Source organism: Lethenteron reissneri, unplaced genomic scaffold (assembly GCF_015708825.2).
Source record: "Lethenteron reissneri isolate LAM-NWPU_2019-01 unplaced genomic scaffold, ASM1570882v1 scaffold_146, whole genome shotgun sequence".
Taxonomy (NCBI): Eukaryota; Metazoa; Chordata; class Hyperoartia; order Petromyzontiformes; family Petromyzontidae; genus Lethenteron; species Lethenteron reissneri.
In genome coordinates, this window is record NW_026891179.1 from 201,847 (window position 1) to 207,777 (window position 5,931).

The window sequence follows — 5,931 nt, forward strand, 5'->3', positions numbered from 1 at the left end:
TGAACACCGACCTGTCCTTCCGGTTTATAACTTTTTTTTGTATTCACATACATACAGAATCCAGTGAGTCGATACTTAGAATCATTAGATAATTTCGACAACAATTGCCCATTTGCAACAAACATAAGTTATTAACCAAGTAAAGTCTTAACTGACTGTGATGTGTCCACCCTACCTGCCTATGTCGGCTGTTATTTCCGACTCTGGGTGTCTCTCCTCTCTCTGTGCCTCTCTCCGATCTCTACTCCAGTGACCCGGGTGCTGCCGCGGGGTCCACTTTCTGCCCTGCCTCGCCCCCACTTCTCTCTTCCCCCCCTACTGCCGAGGCCTACTATATAACCTCGTGCCACGGCAGATCTCTCGCCTACTTCAGCAGTTTTTTCATGCTGTGGTTGTCCCACCTGTTGACGATTGCTTGTGTTGCGATCGAAACGTCGTGATCTAGTATTTTTCTACCTACGTGACTTTACCGAAAAAACCAAAGAATATGGATTCCTGCAGTCACGAAAGCTTCAAATCAAGATTGGAAAACCAAATGTTTATATTTTTTTTATTCACTCTCAGTTGTGGAAAATTTTAGGTTTGGAAAATATTTTTTCATTTAAACATTTCGTTTACTTTCTTCCTAATGTAAAGTAGGAGCCGACACCAGATTGCAGGGGTCTCGTCCTTTATTCCTTTCCTTCCATCCACACCTGTCCCCAGCCGTCCCAATATCGTTCCCGCCAAAGGCCCCCTCTTCCCGCCCGTTCTCTCCTTATATCTCCTCGATCACCCCTCCCACTAACCCATCTATTGGTGGGAATCCTTCCCCTGACACCCCTACACTAATATAAACGTAACTCAAACAGCTCTCATAACGCTATGATAAAGGTGATTTACCATTGTAATTCTTTATTTACAGGTTTTATGGTGATTCTGATGTGAGTTCACCATTTATTTTGAAGCGAAGGCAATTTCCACGCATTCCTGCATTTGCTACCACTGTCAATAAGTCACAAGCACAAACTTTTTAGTTTGTCGTTGAGATAAACACACTTTTTAGTTTGTTTATCTCAACGAACCTGTTTTTCCCATGGACAACTTCATTACGTTGCTTTATAAAAATGCAAAAATCCAACCAACATCAAAGTGCTGTCTTGATTTGAAGCTTTCGTGACTGCAGAAATCCATACTCTTTGGTTCTTTCGGTAAAGTCTCGTAGGTAGAAAAAAAAATCACGACGTTTCGGGCACCAACACAAGCGGTCGTCCTCAGGCGGAAAAAATATTATCCGACACGTTAGTTCAGCAGTTCCACTGCTGGATTATATTTTTTCCGCCTGAGGACGACCGTTTGTGTTGCGATCTAAACGTGGTGATTTATTTTAGTTTATACCTACGTGGACTTTACCAAAAGAACCAAAGAGTATCAAAGTGCTGATTTAACTAAAGTAATCTCGAGGAAAACTTTTGAGAGATGATAGTCAATTAACACCAAATGTGATGTATAAGGAAATGTCTGATGAAATAAATACAATATAATATTGATCTTCTTGGTTCTTTCGGTAAAGTCACGTAGAAGGGAAGTAATAAAATAATAAAAATAAAACATAATAAAACAATTCTCACGACGTTTCGGCCACAACGCAAGCAGCCGTCCTCAGGTGAAAACCAGGTCCGTCGAGGCGACAGAGTCTGAATGAAACAGCACACGAGCTTGGAGCATATATATAAGCTGGGCGCATTGACAAAGGAATTTGCATATCAAAAGGAATTTAGCATATTTATGGGAAATGCAGGAATGTGATTAGTACTGCATATGCATGTGCATTATGCAGGATTAACAGCATCAAAGGGAGCTGCAGTTACTGCTGCTGCTGCAGTTGCTGCTGCTGCAGTTTCTGCTGCTGCTGCAGTTGCTGCTGCTGCTGCAGTTGCTGCTGCTGCTGTTACTGCTGCTGCTGCACTTGCTGCTGCTGCTGCAGTTGCTGCCTTATCCATTTTAATATAACACTATGTATTATTCTACCCACCCTAATGTGTATCACACTGCTATATGTTTACTATACAATTACGACACCATACATTACTCTGCACACTGCACCATGCCAGTGAGTGGAACGCGGTCTGAAAGTCACCGTAAACGTGAACACAATCAGTTAAGATCCGAAATGGTTTATTACGTCCTTCCAATGATTGCTAAGCCAGAATCCATCTTCTCGGTTGAAATTGTCTCTGTGTTTGTATATGTGGATCGCCTCATGAACGAATCTCTCATGATAGCCAGATGGCTTGCAGAGAACCTCTGTCTTGGAGAAGTCAATATAATGTGAGCCCACTGAGTTGTAACAGTGATCTGCCACGGCTGAGGTGTTTGTCCTACCGTGTTTCAGGTCTGCCATATGTTCACGGATGCGGTCCGAGACATGTCGTTTGGTTTCTCCAATGTAACTGCTACCACAGAGGCAACTTAGTTTGTAGACGCCAGGGTACTGTATGTCTGGAACCACATCTTTTACAGACGGGACCAGATCACGGATTTTATGTACTGTGTTGAATCGGACCTGGATCTTGTGTTTAATCAGGATTTTGGAGATCTTTTTTGTGACCCCAGCAATGTAGGGTAAGGTGATGGTCTTGAAAGGCTCCTCAACAGGATCCTTCTTGATGGTTGGAGTGATGGCTTTGCGGATTGTGTAGTCGGAGTAACCATTAGCCTTAAGAGCTTGGCGTACGTGTTTGAGTTCACTGGAAATGTGTTCATGGTCGGAGATGCATTGGGCTCTATGATATAGAGTCTTGATGAGGGAATTCTTCTGGGATGGATGGTGGTGGGAATCCGGTTTTAGATAAGCATCCGTGTGGGTGGCTTTCCTGTAGACAGAGTGGCTCATTGAACCATCAGGTCTCCTTTTGATTAGGACATCCAAAAAGGGTAGCTTGCCATCATTTTCGACTTCCATGGTGAATCTGATGGCTGGGTGTATGGAATTGATGTGGTCGAGAAATTGGTCTAGAGCAGGCCGGCCATGTGGCCAGATGACAAAAGTGTCGTCTACGTACCTCTTCCATAAGGTCGGGCGTAGAGTGGCAGTCTGGATGGCGTCCGTCTCAAATTTCTCCATGAAGATGTTGGCTACAACCGGAGATAGGGGGGAGCCCATTGGGGTGCCCTCAATTTGCTTGTAGAAGGTTCCATTCCAGGTGAAGTATGTATTGGTTAAGCAGTGTCTCACCAGGGGGGGTACCCCAGCATTCAGTCCTTGATGAACCAAGTCTTCAATGATTGCGATGGTGTCAGGCACAGGCACCTTGGTGAACAAGGAAACCACATCAGAACTGACAAGCAGGTCGTCTGGGGACAGGGCAATCCCCTTGATTGTCGATACCAGGTCAGTAGAGTTTAGTACTGCAGAGGTGGTTTTTCCAGTGAAAGGCCGTAGGATTTCGGACAAAAAACGAGCCAGTTTGTAAGTGGGGGAGTTGATAGTAGAAACAATGGGACGAAGAGGTGTATCTTCTTTATGTATCTTTGGCAAGCCGTACAATCTTGGTGGCCTGGCTGCAGAAGGTTTCAACGAGAACTGTTTGGTCTGATCAATTAATGCGGTTGAAGCAGAAATGATGTTGTTGGTTTTGGAGACGAGGCTGTTGGTGGGGTCTCTTTTTATTTTTGTATAGTTGCCATCGTTGAGTAGTTCTTGAATTTTGTTGTTGTATTCTATTTTGTCCATGATGACAGTGGCATTGCCTTTGTCGGCTGAGAGGATGACAATGTCATCCCTCTTTTTTAATTGAGCTAATTCAAAACGCTCATCTTTGCTGATGTTGCTAGCTGGCATCTTAGCGTTTTTGAGGGTTACAGAGATTTCAGATCTTGCTACGTCTGCAGCGATGTGACTCAAGCCCTTGAGAGCTACATCTACTCGAGCAATTATATCATTAACTGGTATGTGTCTAGGTGTGACTGCAAAGTTTAGTCCTTTAGCTAAAACGGATTTCAAACCTTCAGAAATAGGACTGTTACTGCGATTAATTACGACTTTGTTAACATCTAGCTTTTCAATGTGTGGGTCCGGTTTCTTGTTTGAGAGGCGGTTGAATTTGGAAATCAAGTTGTCCTTACATTTAGTCGACATAGCGGCAGCTGAAGAGGCAGTCATTTTTTCCACATGTTCCCAATCTTGAGCCTGTCACGTGACGGGCAATTACACTGGTTATCATAGAGCTGTAGCCACTAACAATGTCAACTTATAGCACTGCACCGTCGCCGATGCCGAACTGCGTTAGCGCACTCTCGCAGGATGAATCAAACCACGAGCAGGGAAGGCAACAGCCAAGTGGTGGGAGAGCCACGTGCTACCATCAATTGCCCAAGCTCTGTGCTTCTCTACACATCAAGATGTTTTCTGCCAATTAACGAGCATTTAGTTACACTTGTGGAAAGAAAGCGGAAGCACCTGGAAGGAAATAAAAACCTACACGTACAAGCGAGGGGACAACACAGAAGGAACGCATGGAGAGTAGTCCACACTTCTTGCAGAGTCGGGGTATGGGAGTCGAGTTTGAACAGATGGGGATGATGTACAATAGATCATCGATTATAAACGATTATGGGGTGCCGAATTTTCAAAAACGCCGGATAATCTATAATCATGATTTAAAATAGCTTATTTTTGCCCCTTCTTATTAGACATGTTTTTAGGTGTTGTGTATGTTTTTTGTTACAAATTGTCGTATATAAACTAATGAAAAACAAAATAAATATCCTTTTGTAATAAGTTACCGTATGTTATGTACCAAAGTTCCCACTGCAATCCCAAGGGCTCTGCATGGAGTGATGTTCTAAGGGGCCGTCCATAAATGACGTCACACACCTGGGGGGGGGGGCAGACATTTGTGACGTGTGACGAGAGGAGGGGGGGGGGGTTTGAGAAATGTGACGTCACAACAAAATGAGCAACTTGAAATAAATATAGAATTGTTATAACAACACCAATTGTTATAACACTCCTACAACATCAGAGTGCAGCGTCACATTAAATACGCACGACAATGACAATAGTTTGAAGCGATTTGAGACATGTTTTATTTTCAAAATGGAAATATGGTTTGGGGGGGGGGCAGAGCTTTGTGACGTCATATTTGAGGGGGGGGGGGTCTGACTTTTTGTGACGCCTTGTGACGAGGGGGGGGGGTCAAAAATCGTCCAAAATCGCGTGACGTCATTTATGGACGCCCCCTAAGCTCTTGTTTCAACAACTTGTGTTTGATGATCGCCGAACTGATGGAGCCTTGAGACTGGGTCCTCGGGCGAACTCCGAATTAGACAGCGCACGTTTCGCCGGATTGCACTGTGTAAATGATTCGTTTTGTGTTCCTGTAGTTATAAGTCATGAACAATGTATATACGTGCGGTATTTCCATCGTTCAAGTTGTTGTATGCAGTGTATAATATTTATATTTGGCACTAAGCGTAGCAACATTTTGTTTTGTCACGCACGTGGTGCCGATCGCCGGAGCTGGGTACAGCCTTTGGAGCGGTTTTGCCCGAGACCGCCGGATCACGTTGGAAGCCGGATAATGTTGGAAGCCGGATAATCGCGCAGTGCCAGATAATTACAATCGATCAACCGCATGAATGTGGAACTTCTTTCGCAACCTTGCTGTCCACCACCTTCTGGTGATCCAGGATTCGCCTTCCCCTCGTGTGGCCACTCACGGGAAGGAGTTGAAACGGAGTGGAAGATTGATCCACACGTTGCTGCCACCGCCTTCACCCTCAGCGTCCAGAGTGGTTTCACATTTATGATCCTCCACAGCCCCGCCCCCACAGCCCCTCCCCCCACCCCGCCCCCACAGCCCCTCCCCCACAGCCCCGCCCCCACCCCTCCCCCTCCACCCCTCCCCCACCTCATCCCTCTCCACCCTCCCCCCACCCCTCTGAGCG